Below are 23,983 nucleotides of genomic sequence, written 5' to 3'. Positions count from 1 at the left end.
ACTGCGGAATGTGTTGGAATGACACTGAATAAAGTGGAATGAAGTTGAATGACCTTGAACGATATAAAACATGCTGAAGGGAAGCAAGATAAGAGGAAGCCTGGAAACAATGAAAGAAGGAAGTCAGGAAAAAAAAGTGAATCAAGGAAGGAATGGCTGAGGATTGAACCCACAACCTCCAGTTGAGACACAGCTACTCTACCACTGAGCCATGCCACCTCCAATATAGAAATGTGAGTTGAATGAGTGGAATGTTGTGAACGTGCCGTTGGGAATGGTGAATTTTTAAACAAAATTGCCGCTTAATTAGGGCCACCTGGGGATGAGTATTCCAGGTGTGGTGAATTGTTGTGGCTTGTTGAATGTGCCATTGGGAATGAATGGGGATTGTTTTAATGTTTTTTTTAATGTTGAATTTGAATTATTGGGAAGTAGGAATCGTGGGTGATGTCGAATCGAGTTAACAATGAAAGAAGGAAGTCAGGAAAAAAAATTGAAAAAAGGAGGTAATAGGTGGGGATCGATCCCATAACCTCTTGGTTGGGAGACGGCCACTCTACCACTGAGCGATGCAGCCTCCGATATTGGAATTGTGAGATTAAATGATCTGAAGGTTGTGAATGTGCCATTGGGAATTTGTTTTTATGCGTTTATGTTGAATCATTTGAATTTTTGGGAAGTAGGAATTGTGGGTCATGTGGAATGTGAGTTGAATGTGCTGAATGTTGTGAATTTTAAATTGGAATGGTTTAAATGTCAAGTGTTGAATGTGCCATTGGGAATGAATGGTGAATTGTTTTATTGTTTTTTTTAGGTTGAATAATTTGAATTTTGGGGAAGTAGCAATTGTGTGTGATGTGTAATGTGAGTTGAATGAGCTGAATGAAGTTGAATGACCTCTATGAAAATTTGTAGAATGAGTGGGAATCGATTCAGCGCAGCAGATGGGGAAGTGTTGAATGTCCCATTGGAAATGAATGGGGCTTTTTGCAGTGAAAAACGAGGAATTTTGGGCGGAACCGTAAATGTTAGGGGTGAAATAAAATGGACCCCCGGAAGCCGTGAATTTGGGTAATGGATGGATGGTTTTGCCAATTAAAATTTGACTTATTGTTGATAGACAGATCAGCCATCTTGAAAGTTAACATTAGCAGTATCAAGAGTACATCACATTGTAGAGTGGAAATTTCAAGTTCAGGTGTCTTTAAATAGATTACTTACGACTAGGAACTCGGAAATTCAGACTTCCGGGTTCGACTGGAATGAAGCATATTTTGCTAGGAGAGTCACTGTGTCCGTTTGGGGTTGGACGTTTTGGCCGCTGGATTCCAGTATGTGAATACTTGCATTGAGCCGCTGGCGCAAAGGAAAGGCTGTGAAGCAGCGGACAGACAGGAGCCACCGGTCACCACAGTTTCAACATGGCATCCTCATGCTGTTTGCTTCTCTGCCGCCTCCTCTCCTGCATGCTGTTTGCTCATGTGTGGATATAAAATAGCAGCAAATATGATATGATGTGTGGAACTGAGGGCCATCTGGCAGGAACTGAGATGAATGTTTAATTTATTTTGTGATTTTCTTGTGTGTATATTTGTCTAACCCCTGGTATCCATGAAATTCCAGTATAAATATGAGTAAACACTGGTGTCCGTAAAATATTAATCATGACAGGTTGAAAGGTGACAGACTGGAAGGTGTAATTTGTAAAAGGATTGGTTTACCCTGAACACGCTATGAAAATAATGGAGCCGAATATAAATAAATAAATAAATAAATAAATATATATATATATATATATATATATATATATATATATATATATATATATATATATATATAATATAAATATATATATATATATATATATATATATATATATATATATATATATATATATATATGGATGATAAATTGGCAGGTTATTAGTCATTTCTTGAGTACAAATGCATGTGAGTGCTAGAATGCTTTCTGTGTACATGTGTTGCTGCACCGTTTGTGTTCAAATGAGTTGCTTCCAACGTTATAACACTGCCACATAGATGCTAGGCGTTAGATAATCTATGGTGTTTTTCATTATGTGTTAGCATTAAGCTAGCGCACTTGGAAAAATATGATTAGTTCGTTCCCTCGTATCTCAAGGCAGCACTGTATGGCCCTGATTGCTGTAATTATAAGCTTCTTATTGCAATGTTGAAGCAAACAAGCACCACAAGTATGTATCCCTTCAAATTTAAACGGAGTAATGAACACAGTCAGGAAGACGGGAGTGTTGGGGATTCACAGTTAGGCTGGGAAAAAGTGGGAATTCCCATAGACAGATTTTTTTTTCCAAGGCCAATAGGTTTTTCTGTTCTGTGTTGTTAGGATTTTGAATCTAGAGGACTAAAATGTTAATATTTGTAGTGGCATTATGGCACTGTGCACTACTGACGGAATCCTCTCAAGTCATTTAATTCATCCACTAAATTATGAGTCCCAACGGCTTGGGTATATCATGGCGCCTTGGAAGGACTTTAGCTGCAGGGATGTGAAATAAGCTCATTATCAATATGACCATGAAACTGGCTCATTTTTTTTGATGGGTGAAATGGATGGTTGTGTACTGCTACGAGGGTGGCTGGTAATGCTGAGTGGCGGGTACTCGACAACTGCACCAAAAAGTCCGGTTTGCCGGCCAGGGCGATGACGTTATGGCAACCGGCAGACAAACGGTTGGACAAAAATCGTAGTGTACAACAGAACCAGATGTTGCTTGCATTTCCACCAATTAGAAATCACCAGGCAGCAGATGAAGAAATACCACTGTCACTGTCACCACTGAGGAACAACAGAAGGCCAGAATAAAATAACACAGAAAATAAGTGGTGGGAAAACCCAAATGTAAAAGAAAAACTGAATGTCCATGTGTCTGGCCTGATTCATCTTCTTCCAGGAAAAGAAAATATCACATAAAACTTTGTGATATTTTTATTTCCATTTGAAAGTGACAATAGAGGGGGTTGGTCATTGGCCACGTGGAGAGTAAGAACATTTAAATCCCATATCTGTGTTCTACATAAACTTGTTCTGTAACAAGAGCGATGTCATGCCCTTGTGCAAAAGTCTAACTTATTGTTTGAGAATTAAGCACAGCATATGGGCCTGTAATTATACCTCCACAATAGCAGGTTTTCAAAAAATGCTTCTGAAAATAGCATCGGAGGGTTCCGGTCTGAGCTTCAAACTACACTGCAGCTAACAAGCTGACTGGCTGTAAACTGCTCCAGAGCAGAACCATAAATCCAATGTCCCCTATCATTTATCCTGCCAGTGGATCAGCGGTGGTGACCACTATTGTCCAGACACTTCAGGATTTGCCCATGAGTTATTAAAATTGTGTCAAGTGTGAGGAAAGATCCACGTCATAGCCACAATCAGTCTATGGAATGATGAGAAAAACGAACAAACTGACAAAGAGAGGAGGCAAAGGAACAGACTCCAAACGTACAGAGACCAATTAAGGTTTCCATACACGTACGCTATTCAGTATCCCCCATTAACACTGTGCTTTTACCTTAATTTTACAAGTGAGACGCCTGGCATGGTGCCTAATTGCCCGGCAAATAAAGGGAATAATATACAATGGTAGGAAATCCCAGTGGTGAGCAGACTGCATGAGCATCTGTCTGATAAAGACAGTAGGCGTGCGTATGTATGTGTGTGTGCTATTAAACAGTGTACTGTACAGTCATGTCAAGTATGTGTTTGTGCATGTGAGTGTCGCCACTGACTTTGGCTTCAAAGCAGTGTTTTACCTTGAATGTAGTAAGTCATTGAGCCCGAGTCTCTCCCGGGACCTCTCAGCTGTGCTGGAGGGGTGTGTGTGCGTGCGTGTCAGACAGACTCAGCTAAAGATTCGAAAGGGGGGATGCAGACTAGTTTGCTGAACATAACGGCCTTCAGGGAACCAGTTCATCTCCACTCGCTCGGTCTTAGTGCCTACGGCGCACTCTCTCTCGAACCGGGCAGAGTCAAGGTGATCTATTCGACAAAATATACGCCTCCATGCATTTGCATTGTCAACGCCACCCGTTGACATACTCAAATGACATTTTTATATTGACAAACTGAGATACAGTGGAGGCTCGACTTTCAAACCAAAAATGTTCCTAGCCGTTTTAAACTTGTGGAATAAGTCATTTAAACCGTTGTGAAATGTAAAAAGAACCGAACACTTGACCTGAATTTTGATAATAGGTGATGAGGTGTATGGCAATGCTAAAATCTTTTGTGTATATTTACGCAATATCACGCGAGAGGAGTGATGTATGGCCGTAAATAATGGCGATATAAGGGATGGGCACAGCCCATTTTGGGGGCGAAGGACGGAGGACGAGAAGGTTTTAAAAATGACATGCTAAGCAAGGACGGAAGTGGCTTTTCATCCTTCCCTGTAATCGTCCCAAACCAGGTCAAGTACCGACTGACGTGCTGTGTTGGGTTGTTTTAAAACGAAAGACCACCGTTCTCTTCTAGCATAATGTGCTAAGGAGCCAAAGCTTCACCATCTACATCAACAAAATATAATCAAGCACACGATTTCACCCTTCCACTAGTTGGCCTATGAGTCCACTTCATGTGAGGTCGCATCCCACTATTATGTCACTTAGTGGGCGCTCCAAAACAACCTAAAGTTACATCAAGTAGTCCGGAAATGCAAAATGAAGCCAATTTATATGATGATTGTGCTCTCAGTAGCTGAGTTCTGTTGTGTTTCTGCTTCTTTTGTACAGTTAACGAGTCAATCATTAATGTACCATTTTATCCGATGAGCACACTTGGTGTGTTTACAGTGAAATAGCCAGGCTTCTCTTCTTGATTTCTTCCTCATATAACTATTCATACTTTAGATTAAATTACATTTCTGGAAATATGTCCATCTTTGCGATGTTAAGTTTTGAACAAACTTAAATGTTAGATCACCACTAACAGTTGATGTATGCCAAATAAACGTTTAGTGATATGTGATATTAAAAGTCACAGTGTTCTTGTACTGTACATCATCACTCATGCAATGATTTGTCCAATAAAATTACATGGTCGGGACTAACTGTTGCATAATATTGTATATTAATATTCATCTCTTCCGACGTTATTCTCTAAACACTCTTCGCTGAGAACGGTCCTTCGTTTTGGAGTAGGTGCTGCAAAATAGCCCCAAAAAGCCCCCCAAAAAAGGAAACATCTACAGTTATTCCTTTGATGTTCACTGAACTGAGAGACGCTATCGTGGTATACGGGGCTCTTTTATGCTTGATGTATTCATAATTCGTTTTCACTAGGCGGCACGGTGGTCGACTGGTTAGCACGTCCGCCTGACAGTTCAGAGGTCATGGGTTCGATCCCGGCTCCTCCCTGTGTGGAGTTTGCATGTTCTTCTCGTGCCTGCGTGGGTTTTCTCCGGGTACTCCGGTTTCCTCCCCATTCCAAAAACATGCTTGGTAGGTTAATTGGAAACTCTAAATTGCCCCTAGGTGTGATTGTGAGTTCGGATGTTTGTTTGTCTCTGTGTGCCCTGCGATTGGCTGGCAAATAATTCAGGGTGTCCACCGCCTACTGCCCGAAGACAGCTGGGATAGGCTCCAGCACTCCCCGCGACCCTTGTGAGGACAAGCGGTATAGATAATGGATGGATGGATGGATGTTTTCACTAACAAGAAAAGGCAAAATCAGAGAGGCAGCTCAGGCAGCTGCGGTTTGGGAAGTCATTAAACACTTGAAGGGATTTCACCGGTTCTCGATTCATCGGTAAATGCTGTATCGTATAAATGATTCCCTTCCAATCCAAATGGTGTCCCCTCACTATATCTGGCGGTACTGCTACAGTTTGTCCTCCTTCCAGAAGTTTGGACGAAACACTCAGAGCATATCCTATAGGTACATCAAAAATGACCCTCGTGGGCAGTTCAAACTCCAGATGGAAGTGACCTGCAGAAATGAATCAAGCATCTATGTCGACTAAGTGCATTTGACATCATTTACAGGACATGCCAGCCTTTGTATGCACTCGGAAGGGCCTGCTGATTTTACACAATGATGTGAGTCACACTGCTTCAAGAGACTCCAGTGCCTCTATCCTCGGGGTGAGCAGAGGTGAACCACACACCAGTCAACTGCTAGTCCACAGCCCTCAAAAACAGCCTTTCTCCACCTGGAGAATCATTTTGCATGGGGGAAAAATAAAGAAGTGACAATGTGGAGAAAAGGGTGACCGTGGAGAAGAATGGTGATGGAGAGCTAAAAGAGCTTGCTGAAAAAAAACAGCAGGTTACCATGGCAAAGAATCAAGGGAATAAAACAAAAACATAGGCGGGTCGCAGTCAATAGCTTCCTCACCACGTCTGGCAACCTTGGTTACACAAATGTGGTGCCTAGAGAAACTCAGTCTGCTACTCTTGTCTCCTTTTCTTAGTTTATGACACACTTGGTGCATTTTGTGTGATTTTGTCTCACAGCAAATGTTTCCTGAGGTACTGTAACTCGCCGACTAATTCTCCATTGTCACAGTCCACTGGTTATGACAGGAAGACCACCTGTGGCCAAACAGATTGTGGCCTAAATGGAGCGTATGGCAGGTCAGCTATACTTTGTGTGTGTTTTTCCAGCATTACATATATTGTCATACATCTGTTTACACTCTGGGGACAAAAGGCAACTTAAAGACCAATACAGCAATTATTTTGCTTAAGATTAGCTTTGAGGTCGGTCTCAGGTAATTAAATGTAAGGCCTGTGTTTTGTTCAGGGGATGGATGCACGGTGTGTGTGTTTATCTGCAAATGTGCGCACACGTATTGTTTCAAAGCACACACTATGTATGTAAATGGGATTTCCTTTGTAGATCACGTCTCCATCAAATCTGTTCTCCGAGCTCACAAATGGGCATGCTGGATAATGGAAAGACAATAACTGGAGGGACAAGCCCAAACACAGGTGGGGGCCGACAAAGGAGAGACAGCTATTCTTAATGGGGGAAATCTAAGATGATATAAGATTTACTGAACCGACAAGGCAGAGCAAATGAACAACAAATGAACAGAGGGCCCAGTGAAGGATAAAATAACACAGTGGAGAAGAGGAGTCCACAAACAAGCAGTAAAAAGCAATGATGTATCGATCTAGAGCTGAGAGCCCACATGCTAGTGCTAACGTCCCTTTTCCAGGAAGAGTCGGTATAGGGGCACACTACAATCCGAACTGTGTATTAAGTGGAATGAAAGATCACAAATACCATCATGAGTTCACCACCTGAAATATATGACACAGGACATCCCCAGAATGAGGGAACCGGGTCAAGGCTAAAATATTCATTTTCTCTCTCTCTCTCTCTCTCTCTCACTCTCTCTCATGCCAAACAGATTCACATTTCACAACTGCTGCTAGCCTGTTGCTGTGCTGACGAGGCACGTTTGAAGAAATATCCACTTTAAGAGTGTGTGTGTTGTCTACGATGTGAGTGTGTGCGTGCAACATAATCTGTTGACAGCAGATAGAGTGGCAGCAACTGGGTACTCACACAGATATTTGGAGTCAGCTGCCCAATGTATGGGCACACACACTACCCCGGCACCATGGAAGACTGACATTAACACGTCTGTGAATGTTCATCCGTGTGCATTTGGAGGGTGTCGAAGTGACGGCAAATGTAAACCAGAATTGAAAAGGTTTGAAGTATGAGCTAATGCCACAATTATGGATATGACAAAAAAAATATACAACTTTTATTAAACATATTTGACTCTACCTCATTATTGGAAAACTATAATAATTAATGACATTATCCACAGTCTAATGCATTCATTATTCCATAAAACACAACTTTCCTGGAGGGTTGCATTCTGGACAAAGATTTTAACATGGGTTTTAACAGTTTCACATGAACTCCCTGCTGCATGTAGACAGCAGAGGGTCCGTTGTTACAGCCTACACATGACGCCATGTGGCATAAATACTTCCCAGCATCATTGGGTGGGTATGAAGTAGGATGGCAAAACTATAATTTAAACACAATTTTTAGAGTAGCCGGTCACTGACAATTCATTACATATGACCAAACCTTTTTTTTTTTAATTGTTTTGTAAATATTATTAGTAGTAATATTAGTAGTAGAGTAAACTGCACAATCACAGTCACTACATTTGACAATTGTGATGGCGGAAGAAGGAGCCGAACACAGTCAGTGGCAAATAGAAGATGCTTTAGAGCTGATAAACATACATTTGGGGCATTTTTTTTCGCAACCTCCCCACTCTGTTTTTTTGTGGAAAACATTAACAATATTGAATCTTTATCATCATTTTTGGAAGAAGGTTTTCAAAGTTTAAAAAAAAAAATGCACTGAATAAACATGATGTACGAAAATAAAATAACTGTATTGTACACCATAGGCATGTCTAGCCCATTTTGAGAGCTGCTGAAGCATCCCTGAATTAAATCCAAGCACCCACAAAATTTGAGCAAGCTTGTCCTCTTGTCTTTTTTTAAGTTAGAAGTGTTAAAACCATACATTACTTAGTAAAAACTTTTGATCAACAAAAATACAAAAAGCCCCTTTTGTCTGAAAATGTTTTTTCCATCCCAATCCCTCTCACCTCTTCTCACAAAGGTGAGCGTCTTTCACACGGAGTAGTTTGAGTGAGTAGCCCTGCTTGAAAGAATGATGAGGCAAGTTTCTTAACTTGTAACAGTCAATAACAACACATTATCATCATTACCAGGTTTTATTTCTGCTACATCTAACCATAGGTTATTGTTCAAAGGCAGGAGTTAGCTGACAATTTTTCGAGCTAAGAAACATTACTGTACCACTGTTCTTTTTGAATTGCAATGAGAGAAGCACACAGTGTTAATATTAAAGCTAACGTGCTACTGACTAGCTAACCCACTGGATACTCATTATCAATGAAACTCCTTTTTTTTTTGTGTGTGTACGTATTTTGAGCAGTAAACTGTGAAGCCCCTAACGCCACCGCCGACCCAATGCCCCTACTGGATGTGCTCTGGCGCCAAAACTGGTCAACACCCCTAAACTTCTGATCATGTCATACAAAATCAAGCTCTCACTCATAATTTTTTTCTTACAAATTCCAATCTTTATTGTTTTGAAATATGGCAAAAAAAAATGTTTTTTGTGGCAATCTCACAATGACAGTTTGTGCCAATTGTCCAAACCAAAATGAAATAGCTTTTCAAATCATATCTCCTGGAATGATGTCAGATTCACTGTTTTCCTCGGGTACATTTCTTTAAAAAGAAAGTAGGTTTGTTGCAAAGTTTGAACCAACACCATCCACTGGATTGTCACATCTATGCATTATGCAGTGAGATTTTCCAACATCTTATTCCACCTCGCCTGGTGTTCAGTATGTTCGACACTGTAAACAGATGTTATTCCTATACGGGAATAAAGTTTGTGCTTCCCAAACACCACAGTGGAACAAAAAGAACCAGACTCAGCACTGTTCCTACCTGCTTTACACCCAACGCACACACACATAGGCCACACACACACACACACACCCACAAACAGGCGGTGAGCAGAGAACATAGCCTCGGCACGGCGGCACAAACAAACACACTAAAAATACAAACTACGCATATCCAAACACTCTCGCTCCTTAATGAGCTAGCACTTTTAAAAGAAGACTTACAACTCTGTGCCACACACTGATACCTTGAGGAGAAGTCGCAATCGGAAGAGACACGCACTAGAAAAGAAGCACTCTGGGATATGAAAGAGGGAGAGAAAGAAGAGGAGCTAAGAGGAGGAATCAAAACGCGCTCGCTAAGAGGGAGGAGAGCAGGAAGGGGAAAGTGTTGCACCTCGCTCCTCACATCTCCAAGGAAGATGATAGAGGGGAGAGGAAGAGTGGAAATGGAGGAGGGGGTGCTGCGCTGTCGCTCTCGGCAAACAAGCGGGTGAGTAAATAGACTCATGGGCGTAAGGGGTGCTGAGGGTAGGTGAGGCAGAAGAGGGGGTGTGGGGAGGGGGGGGTGCACAAATACTGTTGGGTTTAGGGGGCCGCTCCATCTCGAGACCCTTATATGCTGATGCCGTCTTCTCTTTTACAAACGTATCCTCAGCCCTGAATCGCTCTGCCATCCGCACTTCCCCATCCGACTGTCTTCAAACATCCCTAACAACCACCCCCCTCTCGTCCTTCCAAGGCCTGCAGGCCCTTAACCCAGCCCTCATCTTCCTCTCCCTTCAAACCTCCCCCACCCCCTCTTCACCAGCCTTGCCATTCCCCATCGCCCCACCGCCTCCCCCTTCTCCTGTGTCTATCTGTCAGTCGTTCTCGCTCCCGCTCACAACTCCCTTTCACCCCCCCCCCCCCACCGACAATCACATCCCTTGGGTCGGTGCGCTGGTGCTGCTCGCCTGATGAGGGGGAGGATACCGCTTGCGGAGCTTTGATCCTATGAAAGCTGATATCCAGTAGAAAGATGCCGAGCCCGCCGGTGGGCACCCTGGCATTTGAACGACACGGCTTGGTGTGACAGCTCAACGAGGGCCGTTCTCCTATGGCCTGCCAGCTGGTAATGCCGAGGCGAGACAGGTGGGGCGGCCTGCTATCCCTGCCCACCATACCTGAAAGGTTGACTTGAGACACCCAAGCGGTGAAATGGGGAATATGAAACTAGTACAATGGTGTTTCCCAACCTTTACTGAACTGAGGCACATATTTTACATTGAAATAAATCATCTCATAGCTCACCACCAAACAAAAATTTCCCCCACACCCCCAAAAAAGAAAGTGTCTACACTTAAAATAATATCTGGTGGTAGTGCAGTGGGAGATTATTTAATGGCTCTGCCTGTCACTACATGTTGCTAGAATAGACTATTTGTAGTAAAATAAATTTTCGGACAATTTATGTCATTGTCATCTGGCAAAACCATGTCCAAATATGTTCACTTTAACATTTACACAAATGAATACTATTGGTCTGTCCCCGCGTCGTCTGTTAGTTTTACAAAATATTAACCAATCGAGAGCAGTGTGGCATGATGTTGCCTCAAGACTGATCCATGGATGTTTTTTAGACTAGAATAAGTAGTGAAAATAGTTAGGTTACATACGTTTGAGTCAGCCTGTTTTGTTAAATAATAGATCGCTGTCTTTGGTGCAGAAGGAACTGGTCAGGCACAAAGATTTAAGATTTGTTTCTGTCCATTACAGGGGATGGTCAGCTTATTTATTGTATTACTCATGGCCCCAAGACCTTTGGAAAAATATGGCAAGATGATGTAACCACAGTCGTTTGCTTTGATTACTATTAAAGTTTTTTTGGAACGATGTAGTGTTATTTCCTGAAAAGTACCGTATTTTCTGGATTATAAGCCTTCATGTAGGTCGCATCCACTCTATTTTAAAAAAATCATGAAAAAATGATATATAAGCCGCAGCAGGTTATAAGCCGCACCTATCCATGTTGAAAAATGAGATATTTACTGAAGATATTTACAGAATGATTTTGAACTGTAAATGTACATGTATGTACCTGAATAGATTCTTTCCTAACAGTGCCGAACCCAGTGCCTTTTAACACGGCAGCAACTTTGCTGATTAAAACGGAAAAGAACCAAGAAAAAATAACCAGTACTTATCGTCATTTCACTTCCCCCTGCTGCCTCCAACGTCTCACCATAGATTGATTGACGCTAGGCTTGAGTGTAGCAGCGCCGATTCATTGATGGATAGCAAGATCGATGGCATTCAACTTAAAACTTGCATCATACGAACTTCTTCATGTGGGTTCCATGATGAAGGGGCAAGGATTTGAAAATCATTAGCTGTTTTTGATTTGTCGTCCGTATTCTTCTTTGAATTTATTTTTTCTTAGTTTTGATTCTAATTCCGGTTAGAGCGCCCCTAGCTGTGGAAGAAAACAGAACGGTGCGCAGAACAGCCGCACCTTTATATAAGCCGCATAGTTAAAAACCTAGGCAAAAAGTAGCGGCTTGTAGTCCGGAAAATACGGTTATCATTTTGGAGATGCAAGGATACAGTGAAAATATATCAACTTAACAGGAGTTTAAACAAAATTAGAATTATTATAGAGAAACTCAGAGACAGAACAAGGCATGTTGCTCTCTGGAACATCAACTTATTACGTGGCTCCTTGAGGCTGCTGTATAAGTTATCAAAGGAGATCAAATGGACTTAGCAGTTAGTGTCTGTGTGTGGAAAAGCAGTGTCTCTGAACTGAAGTTATTTCAATTAATCCAAACTAAAACATTCCTGAAGGGAAAGGCAGGTTTTTATATGTCTAAGTGGATGACGCAAAAGGCAGCAAATTGGAGCACAGCGTCTAATGGAGGGATGAAAAGCATTTACATAAATTGGATGCAAAATAAATACAGAATTTTTCAGCAAAAAATAAGACAACCAGGTGATCTAGAAAAATATTAACATGCTAGAGTAGCCTTCACGGCTTTTTCAAAACAAAAACATATACAGTGCGATCGCTTCCACGGTTCCCAAATGCATCCCATTGCCCAGCCCCGAGGTAGTGTATAGTGTAGAGTTGGAGGGTGTGCATACACACCCTTGTTTTCTTTTTATGTTTTATATTTCCCAACTGTAATAATAGGGGCCATTTTCTTTGTTGTATTTTCAAATGATTTTTACGACCGCTTGATTTCTTCTGCGGCTTGGGCGTCCGCCCCCACCCTAAATTTCACTAAATACTGCCGAGTGCTGATCAGGCATCTTGGGACTTAAAGTCAAGCGAGGAAAGTGCAGCCTGCTTAATTACAGAAAGCGGCGTGAAGAACACACCGCCTACTGCCCAACTCTGCTCCAAAAGCTGCGTGTGTTATTTCACTCCAAGCCAGATGAGGGATTTCTCTGTTTTGTTAAACAAGCCCTCCAAAGCATTTAAATGGCTTCTCCACAGCACAGATAAAAGATAACAAGACTGCCCAGCAGTGCCAGCGAATGACAACCCAAAGTGTTTGTCAAGGGAACAAAAATGTTTTTGAACGTATTTAAGAGGAAACCGTGGCACATTTTAGGGACATGGACACCATCTATTTAATTTACTCAAATTCACATGTGGGGAAACACTGAACTAAAATAAACCCTTAGTGGAATGGCAAGCAATAATTATATATATTATAAGAGTATAATGGAAAATATTCCGTTTCCAACAGACTTTCACAAGTGTCTGGCTGGTTACATCAAAGCAATTGTGAAGAAAATAAACAATTAGCCATGGACTGGGAATATGTTCATAAATAATGGATTCCCTTTTTCTCTTAGAAAATAAGTTCTGCAATGAGGAACCTTATATAGATCTAAAAGTTTCCTGCTGTGAATTGACACACAAGACATTAGCCTTTCCCCCACAGGCCACCACAAGGAGAGAATAAAAGAATGCCAATGACATTTGCGGATAACGTAACAGCCAATGGAACTTACCAGCAAAAGTTATGTAGTATCATTACAACTTGAAATATCATTGAAAACTGCTAATACAAAGGAAATGAATATAATAAGAGAAGCTTGACTCTTATTTCTTGTTATAAGTTTTTTTTTTTTTCTTTCATGCAGGGCTCTTTTTGTCATTCCTGCTACCTTGATTTTCAAAGATATTGTTTTCTTTACTCACAGAGGCAGGGTTCCTAATTTACAATACTATATTTATATTGTACTTTCAAAAGACCCTCACCCAATCTGAAGAAGAGCAAATGCATGCACACGAGACACTAACAAACACCTCTGAGTTACAATGTAGATTGTCAGCATTAGTGAAGGAGGAGAATGAGAAAGGGGGGGGGGGGGGAGTTTCCTGGCTGTCCATCACAGAGTTATCATCGAGTTATCTGTGCCAGACGCCCACCATCCTCAGCAGCGTTACTGAGACAGCTTCCAGGACCTCAGGACGCCTCGGGAAACACAGCAGGACACCAAAAGAGGTGTGACAACGTCACTGGGATACGGCAGGCGCAGAATACTGTACAGTACACGCACCGCCACACAATGGCTCCGCAGTACACATACAGGCAGACACTGTCTGATATAGTAAAACTGGCACGCCTACACAAACAAGCACTGGGGACATTTTACGACATGTCACTTCATACCATGGTGAGTTCGTGTTAATTGCACTTATTTGAAACAACCACAAAAGATTGTATCCAAACCATAATGTGAAAATGTGAGTACTGTACATCTGTATATTCTTAAAATGTAGCACACATGTATTTAGAAGACAATTCAATAGAATGTTTTTATATAGTTACAAATCACCCAAAAATGTCAGACTTTTCAATTATTATTAACATGATCAATGTCCTTCAGTGAGTGGCAGATGACGTAATATACTACAGGATAATATGCAAGTAAATATATCTGTCATATCTGTCTTCTGAGTTTGGTTTTTGACTTTAGTCCATGTTTTTCCTTGTGTTCTTTGTATGTCTCTCATTAGGTTATTGAGTCCACCTGTGCTTGTCATCCCAGTCCCTGGTGTAAGCCAATCAGCCCCCTCCTACCTGTTGCGTCTTGTCCAGGTGTTCCTCGTTGTATTGCAAACTTGTCTGTCTGTATTTAGTTCCCCGCTTTCTTTCAGTCCCGATTGGTTTGTTGTCCTTTGTCAATAGTCATCAGTCTGTTAACCCAAGTCCTGTTTTAGTGTTTGTTTATTTTCTTTTTGATCCTTGTTGTTTTGGAATCATTCCAGTACCTTGTCGCCTTGTTGTTTTCTCTAAATTAAATACCTTATATTGCACTTAATTTTGCCTCCTGCTTTTGGGTCCTCCTCCATGCATTTCATGACAAGGGGTTCTGTGTTCAAATCTCAGTTTGCATGTTCTGTGAGAAAGTTTTTTTATACTGCCCCCCTACTACAACTTATATATGTTTATATGTGGGTGTGTATTTTATTTTCAAATGATGACTATGTCACAAAAAGCACAACTAGAACTGACAGTCCAAGTCAGTGAATGAGTTCTTCACTCCCGCAACCCATGTTCTCCTTGCGTTTTACCACAAGAAGAAGAAAACACAGACAGTAAGTCCAAAAATTACTGAAAAAAAAGTAACCGTGGCATGTTGTTCAATATTTGGACGACTTGGTGACTGTCTACTCAAATATTGCCCCGTGGCTGCTGGGCTTGAGAGAGGAACAGAGTGGCAGTGAGACTGACAGTGAGATCTCTGTCAGTAGCCAACACTCTGTTTATCCGTCTGTCTGTCTGTCTGTTTATCTGACTGTCAAATTATCCCTCTCAGCAAACATCTCGCTGTGAGCTGAATGTAAATAACACAGACGACATTGGTCACATGATTTGAGGAGTAAATGTGGAGCTAATTGTTGAAGACGATTGATGATGAGGATTTGCATGGGATGGTGCAATACATTTTATGCACTTAAAGGAGACATACAGTTTCATGACCTTTTGTCAGTAAGCAGTTCTGAGTTGTCTAAATAGAAAATCTATGACATTCTTTGGTCAAAATGAATAAAAGATAAAGAATTAGGCAGAGCTGGGCACTTGACCCTTTTTTGCCGGTCTGGCCGCGACCCTCCACCCTATCCCTGAGTACCCTTCCCGCCGCGACCCTCCGGCTATATTCAGCAGCAACAATTCCTGATGTGTGCGTGGCAGGTGTTGCAGACCGTTCGCCAACAGCACAATGCGTCGGTCATGTGAACAGTCATGTTCGCATCAAATCAATGGGGCAGTTGTCGCTCTCGCTGCTGCGGGAGTAGAAAGGAGCCTAAAAAGAAGCCTTTCACCGAGTAGGCTGAGATTAAATTTGGCCGCCTCGCGAGCACGTCACACGCATGAGGGCCGATTTGTGGGCCAGACTAAAATCCACTTAATGCCATGCTTAGTCCAGCCCTTTTTAAAAATTTGTCAGCCCCCACCTCGCGCCCCAAAAGTGGGCATCCGGTCGGGCCGGAGGGTCAGACCGGTCCGGCCCAGGGACGGACTGCCCAGCTCTGGAATTAGGGAATGCTTAGCATCCACTTTCTAGACCCTGGTTGAAATCATTTTGTTTTGGGGAGGGGATTCTGTCTCAGTATGGATTTTATTACCATAACAACTAAAGGCTGAGTAAGGACTGTATTGCCAGTTTAACAACTCTTTCAAGTCACTTTTCTGGCCCCAATAATGAATATTTTTCAAAATAGAGGCTGGCAAGAAATCTGGCGATTTTCTTGGCGCATTACTGGAGACTCCTGAAGACGCCATTCAGAATGGTAGTTGTTCAACCCCTACAAATCCAGACTGAAAATGAATCGCACTCACGCAAAGCCTCCACTGGATAATTCAACCACCTGGGGGCATTGATTTGCTCAACTCCTGAACTGGGGAGGCATCTTTTAGGATGCAGGGCTTTATTAGAATTACTGTATAGTGCACAGTAAACTATTCAATATAGAGCTCGATGTGTTCTCAAAAGAAATATCCATCCATCAATTATCGATACCACTTATCCTCACAAGGGTCGCGGGGCTTGCTGGAGCCTATCCCAGCTGTCTTCGGGCAGTAGGCAGGGGACACCCTGAATTTGTTGCCAGCCAATCTCAGGGCACACAGAGACAAACATCCGCACTCACAGTCACACCTAGGGGCAATTTAGAGAGTCCAACCAACTTACCATGCACGTTTTGGGAATGTGGGAGGAAACCGGAGTACCCGGAGAAAACCCACGCTGGCGCGGGGAGAACATGCAAACTCCACACAGGGAGGCCGGGGCCGGGATCGAACTCACGACCTCTGACAAAAAAAGAAATAAAATTAAATTAAATTAAAAAAATATATGTATTTATATAAAATGACATTTTAAAAATGAGCTGACAAGACATTGCAGAGTTTTAGAGTTTGGTGGAAGTCACCACATAATAAAAATATACTGGTTTACAAAATCCTGTATAAGATACCATTTACATGCTTGGGTAGGTTTTCTGCTTTTTGGGTTAGCAACAGATCTCAAAAGGTTTCAGCAGTTATCGCTTTCATGTCTGCGTGAGAACAATTGCATATTTGTATACAATTTAAGGTAATTACAGTTACTACCTTGTTTTTTTTTCTGAGGGGTAAGTGGGAGGCATCTATTTAGGGAGAGGCATAATTGAGACGGCATACAGTATATTAGCCTAGGGGCCACTATTTCAGGGAATGGTGTAATTTAGTTGGAAACCACAGTGGTAAAATACAAATTGACAGTGGTAAATGACAAGCTGGTGGATGTAAAGTCGGGAAGGTAGCTAATGGACATTTGCGACTTAACATCTCACGGGAAACCTCCCTCTCGGCTGGTTCAAATTATTTTCTCGCATGCGAAAAAACACTTCTCATAGAGGGCAGAAGGCTGAGACAGACAGACAATTTGGTGGCAGTCGGTTGTAAGATATGTTCAACGCAAGGGTTGGTCTCACATTTTGGATCCACCCAAAAAGAAAATAAATGACTGGCAGATCTTGTGAAAGGCTCTTGGAAAAGAATGGGGTCAAATTATCAAGTTCTCTTCGAATCACTGTAATTACCATCACCACTCACGCACCCCCCCAAAGGTTCTCCTTAGGAATCACACATGCAGACATTTTGACATGTGCAAACAAAGACTCTGCGAATATTTCCTGGAGAAAATATGCGTTAAAAAATGTTTCCGCCTCATTTTTTAATTAGGTTTATCTGTCAAGCCTCCTGAGATCGAGACCTCCACCAAACCGCAAAAGCAAATAGTGTGCAAATGTCAATGTGTTATTCATTTGATTAATAAAGCTGCTCTTTAAATACTGCAAACAAATGCAGAGAATAACTTGGATGCTCAGAGACAATCAGTATTCAGTCGAAAGCTGATATCCAACCAGGATGATAACTGAGACATCACAGTGGAACCCTGGGTAATATCGCCGAACAATAACTTCAGGGGCTGCGACTCCAACGGTACAAAGAGCGTCTTTGTGCGTGTGTGAAATATGGTGTGATAATATACTTGTCACATTGACAAAAAGACAAAACCCACCGCTCAATCTGAAGGGAAAATTTTGCATTTCTTTGTGGACTTCCCCTGCAAATCATTGCCGATGACACATTTGTGCTACTTCAGCATTGTCTGCTCTGAAATAGAGAATAATACCATGCCGTCTGCACGAGCTGAGAGGTGAAAAAAAAGAGGAAGAAGCATAGCGGGAGACTGGGGTATACCTCTTTGACTGCACTTCAGGTCTTGATGCCACCCAGAAGGAATGCCAGGGTGCTGAAAAGGGGCAGAGGAGGGGGAACCGGCACCGGACCACTTCACAGGACCGAGTGGGATGTTTTGGACGCAGCACTGTGCTGCACAAACACCGCTGGAGCCTAAATCCTTCACTGCCACCATGTCAAGGCCCACCTACAGGATTGGCCCAGACAAAATATATAGATGTCTGTGTGCCGGACATATCTGTCCAATAACAGACCTCTATTTAGCACGGAGACTGACGCTTAGGCTTGTCTGTCAGTGTCTGCGTGTGATTATGTTTGATTATGTGTCTGGAAATGTATATATTAATGAAATTGAGATTTGTATTTGTATGCGTACCTATCCCCATGTGTGGGTATGTGTATGTTTATTTGTATACTGTCAACATATCTATGGACATATACTGCGTATCATACATACTGTATATATGATGGAGGAGGAGAAAGGTGGCGTGTGGAAAAGTAGTCTCGCTAGGAGCTGTTGGCGTCTGGAGCGGGGTGGCTGCCAAAGAAAACTGTGGTCGGAAGAGTCTGCTAATAGAGCATGAGGCATGTCACCTGAAACTAGAATCATCCCAAACGCAGAAACCGCAGCAAGCCGGCATCTCTGTGGTCCTTTATTAAAGGACCGCTAGAGGCACCGGGTGCGTGCCACTCGCCTGCTGAGGCCTCGCTCCTTTGCCCAGCTTTTCCTGCTCGTGTGTCCAGCTGCACTGTTAGGCATACCTATAGACACTTTTGATGCACTATTAACACCTTTGTCAATGTCTGAGCTCATCTAACCGCAGTAGGCTCAAGAACAGATTCTGTAGCAATAAGTCAGAAGGCCTGCTGAGATCCTTGTTTTGTTACATATCCTCACATTTTTGCTAGAGTTACAGTAAAGTGAATGAATAGTTGCACATGTGCCACCACTTTACACATACTCAACGCATGCTCACACAGGTGATCTCACACTGAGACGTAGAGGTTACTCTCCTCTTAAAGTTAAAATCGGTCCAGGCCAGAATCAGATTTTAGCCAAGGTCAAGGGTGGACAAAGGTGGGTACTAATGAACAACATTTACTCCATTACGTTTACTTAGAGAGGAAGTCAACCCAAACATGTTTTTTTTTTCAATAATATGTTCTATGCAAGCCCACTATGCAAGGCATTCTGATAAATATTGAATTTGTGGAATAAGTGAATTAATCCACCCATTTTTAGCCAACTCCGGGGGCGGCCATTTTGTCACTTCTGTCGACTGAAAATGACATCACAGTTGCTCATGGCTCAGGTAACGACTAATCATTGCTCACCTGTTTTCTGAAGCTGAGCCACGATTGGTCGTTACCTGAGCCGTGAGCAGTTGTGATGTCATTTTCAGTTGACAGCAGGACAAAATGGCCGCCCCCTGAGATGGACAAAAACGGGTGGATTTTACTGCTCAATTCATATTCCACAAACTCAGAATGAAACAGAATGTCACGTTTTCACTAGTGGGCCTGCATAGAACATATGCTTGTGAAGAATTCTTTGGGGCAGACTTCATCATTAAGTGAGTTGGAATGCTGATAAAGTACCATTTCATCAAAAATAAAATGGAATAAATTGAAACCATTTCGCTACAAACCGACCTTCAATATTCCTCACTAGATTAACAAGCACATTTTATTCAACAAGCACATTTTATTTCTTCTTTTTTTTTTTTTTGCAACATTTATTATAGAAGAAGGTGCAGCATCAAAAAGAAGAATTTAAGACGAGAGGAAGGATGTACTCACAAAGTTAAGTGGCGTAGGGGAAGTCAGTTTACTGGTGGGCATGAGAGAATAAATCTAAATTATGCTCTAAAAGGAGGATATACCGTATTAATTTTTGCCTATGTTAAACGTGGGTAAAACAGGCAATCTGGATATTGACAAACTGTATCTGTACTTTTTCAAAAACAAAGTGTGCATACTTTTTACCATCTCTGCTCAAAAACTATATTCATGCAGTTATTTTTTTCTATTCATCAACAAGTATCACGAATGTTGTATGACAAGAATTAGAATACTTTTGTCACCCAATGTCAATTCTTCAAGCGGCTTCCTTCTCCGAGTAGTTTTGACGAAAGAAATGACTGCTTTCGTTGCATACTATCACACCTGTTCCAGGGAAAACTTCTTAGAGGCAGAAACGCACACATCTCGTCTCCGCACAGGTGCAATAAAATGCAGGCCTGCTGCAACGGCAGCAATTTGGTGACAGGCTGTGGGTGGCGGGGAGGACGAATTGTGTCAATGGCAGCCATTAAAAAGGACCACACACCCCTCCAGTCAGCGGCGAGGCATGATGGATGATTATCTCAAGGTGTGACAGGTGCTGCCATGGTGGGGGGGAGCTCTCGCAATGCTCCCCACTTTCTGCCTCTCTCAGTGTATCTTGGTCAATGCTTTAACACCCCCCTAACATGACTCCATTGACACACTCCAGATAGCGTCTGGGGGCTAATGAGTGTCTAAGTACCACCCCTCCCTTCCCCACTCCTTCTCTCTTTCTCTCTCATTCGCTCTCTCCTCCTCATCTCCCTGTTATCCTCTTTCCATTGTCAGTGCCGTACAGCCTGGCCTATCTCACACATAAGCCATTAAAAGGTGGGATGGTCGCAAACATTGCGAGTGAAAACATGCACAAAACACAAATGCTTGTCTACACTTTGGGCTTGCAAAAGTCCAGGAACTTTCTAAATTGAAAGCTTTCCATTGGAATTAAGGGGAAGAAATCAGGAGTTTGCAGGACATTTAAACTTAGTTTGGATGTGACTGGTTAAGTGTCAACACAGCCACAGGCCTGGTTGTAAGAGACAAAAAAAAAAATCTGTCTTTTCTTGGTCTTATTTTTTATACCACAAATACCTTTGATCTGAATAAGGGTATGTAGAGTTTTTACATCCACCGTAGTATAAAAATTTTATTAAAACTAAATACTGCCTTCAAAACTAAAATTAAAATGAAAAAGACCTCCACTAACTAAGGCCTTAAAATTGTAAACATAGAAATCTGACTTGTTGTGCAACTTCAGTCCTACGGAGCTGGGGCTGGGGTGGCAACTGCCACACACAGCAAGCTTTTTCTCCAGTGGTCCGTGACCAGTAAGATGGACCTGCAGGGTCACTAGCCCCCACATGCAAGCAAAAGATACTGATGAAAAATAAGTCTGGATCAGCACCAAAATTGATTAATTATAGGCTAAAGTTGTGGGGGTATCACTGGTTGTAATTTACAACAAAGGGCAATCGAAATGCTTACTTGGGACTTCACACAAAATGTTCCCTGAGAACTATTTTTGCATGTTGCTTACAAACCAGGAGACTTGTTCAGTTGTTAACATTTGACCTCAAACAAGACTAAATCACTTTATTTTCCCTAGTGACAGGAAGTTACGGGGATTTCCCAAAAGCAAAAGAAGTCGCTATATTATTTGCTTTGTCGCTATATTATTTGCAGCCATGCTTGGAGAGAACTTCTATCTGAATTGAGGAATTGAATTATTTCAATAGACAGATGTGGTTTATTACGCCGAGTGTAGAGTTAGCTGGGCAAAACTATTCTTCCACTTTCACTCCGTGCGGCTTGGCAAGACCAAAGCGTTTGTTTGGATTAGAGGCATTTTCACTTGTGTCTGTCTTATTCAATCCAATTCTTTTTGTTTTCTGAATGGCAAAGCTCTCAGTCAGCAGAGAAATTGTTTTCTGCTGTAGTCCAAAGTGGAAAAAGATGGTCAAGATTATTTGGCTGACTTGACTGCCGGTCTAGAAGACGTTAATGCTTGCAGTAATTACAGCGCAACTGTTTGCATTCAAATGTGTAATATCAAACTGCATGATGCAATGTATTTTCTGTTTAAATTTCTGTATGTAATCCGTCATAATACAAAACATGTCTGAGAGTGAAATTATTATCATAAACACCCAATTGAACAAACACCTGTGCGAGATTTTTGCGCGGTGCGCATCAACAAAGGACTCCTGGCAATGAACAAATTTTATAACAAATTCAATGAGATCTTGATGTACTCATGCACTGCCAATCTGCAACGTTTCATGTAAATTAGTGGTGTATTAATGGCGTAATCCTGTTAACTAACTCACAAACCAACCATCTGCATTCAACGATTCAAGTATTAAGCAAGCTATTCACAGCTAAACTCGCTAGCTCATCATGCACAATGAAAACACCAAAAAATGAAAAACGTAACATTTGAAAATTCAGAAGGTGTTCCAGTTGAGCAATTTGTTTAACATAGGACCAATGCTATTATAGTTAACGAAAACGAATAAAAAAGCTGAAGTTAAAATTTTTTTAAAAATTGTTTCATGAACAAATATAAATAATAAAAATGAAAATGCTATTAAAAAATGAAAACAAATACCCGTAAACTAAATTTTAAGCTTATAAAACTAACAGAGTATAATTACAATGAAATTGTCCGTACCCTCTTGTCAATGCTATACATGCTTTTAAGGTTCATTTAATTTACTTATTTATTTATTTTTGCTGTACATCCTTAGCGGTTTTCTAACCAGGGTGATTTCTTAAGAATTCTAATTTAATATATCACCCAATATTTAGTGGCCTTTTGCTAAATCTTGCACTTCACAAATATTACATATATTAAATAAAACTAATACTAATACTAAAACCATCCATCCATCCATTATCTATACCGCTTGTCCTCACAAGGGTCGCGGGCGTCCTGGAGCCTATCCCAGCTGTCATCGGGCAGCAGGCCCCGAACCGGTTGCCAGGCAATCGCAGGGCACACAGAGACAAACAAACACATACACTCACAATCACACCTAGGGGCAATTTAGAGTGTCCAATCAACTTACCATGCATGTTTTTGCAATGTGGGAGGAAACCGGAGTACCCGGAGAAAATCCACGCAGGCACGGGGAGGACATGCAAACTCCACACGGGGAGGACATGCAAACTCCACACAGGAAGGCCGGAGCCGGGATCGAACCCACGACCTCTGAACTGTGAGGCGGACGTGCTAACCAGTCAACATACTAAAACCAATAAAGACTAAACAAAACCAAAGCATTCCCGAAAAAAAACCCCTCATAAATTGCTCTAGAAACAAAAACAACTAAAGTCGAAACGATAAAAAACAATTAAAATGAAAATTCCCAAACTATTATAACATTGCAGAGGACCAATTTTTCCTTCACTATTATAGGTCAACAACAACCTTATAGTAAGTTCGCGTTTGGATCCATGATCTACACTATTTAAAAAAAAATAGCTTTCCACACAATCAGTACTGTGTATGGTCCAATAATAACAGGAACCTTTCCGTGACACAACCATAGACGTTGACATCTAAACTGCGAGCAGCCGCTCTCAACTAGTAAGTTATTTTTGCAGCCCTTTTATTGTTTTTGCTTCCACTTTGTCACATGTGCTTTTGCACGTGGTTTGTCCATTTAAGTCTCTGAAAATTAACTGCAATTTAAGGACAATTTCACCAATCACTTCTCAAAATTCAGATTGACTTTTTTTATTTCTTGGATGACATCGTAGGAGGCACTATATAATAAGTAGTGAATGTCGACTGGACGGCAGCCAATGTGTGTGAAGGCTGCCAACATTTGTCTCACTGTCTTGGGCCATGTGGCACTGTGCCGGGGCTCATTTTCTCTGCCAGCAATCACCACACATTCTCCTTACTTGGTGAAAGACTTTCAAATCTTGTCATTTGTGTTACATC

General features: G+C 41.7%; 2 long non-coding RNA genes across 2 annotated transcripts in view; one reads left to right on the top strand and one right to left on the bottom strand.

The window, feature by feature from the left end:
• The window catches only part of LOC147147327 (uncharacterized), a 30,582-nt gene extending 22,968 nt beyond the window's left edge, over positions 1-7,614 (top strand). The window contains exons 3-4 of the long non-coding RNA XR_015086894.1: positions 6,495-6,614; positions 7,397-7,614. This is a non-coding gene — a long non-coding RNA (uncharacterized LOC147147327). The remainder of the gene's footprint in view (positions 1-6,494; positions 6,615-7,396) is intronic.
• LOC147147326 (uncharacterized) overlaps positions 1-23,983 on the bottom strand; it is a 128,795-nt gene that overhangs the window by 35,800 nt on the left and 69,012 nt on the right. The window lies entirely within an intron of this gene.

Source organism: Filicampus tigris, chromosome 5 (genome assembly GCF_054856515.1).
Source record: "Filicampus tigris isolate MCC_2025a chromosome 5, RoL_Ftig_1.0, whole genome shotgun sequence".
Classification (NCBI taxonomy): Eukaryota; Metazoa; Chordata; class Actinopteri; order Syngnathiformes; family Syngnathidae; genus Filicampus; species Filicampus tigris.
This window is presented reverse-complemented; position numbering and strand designations above follow the sequence as displayed.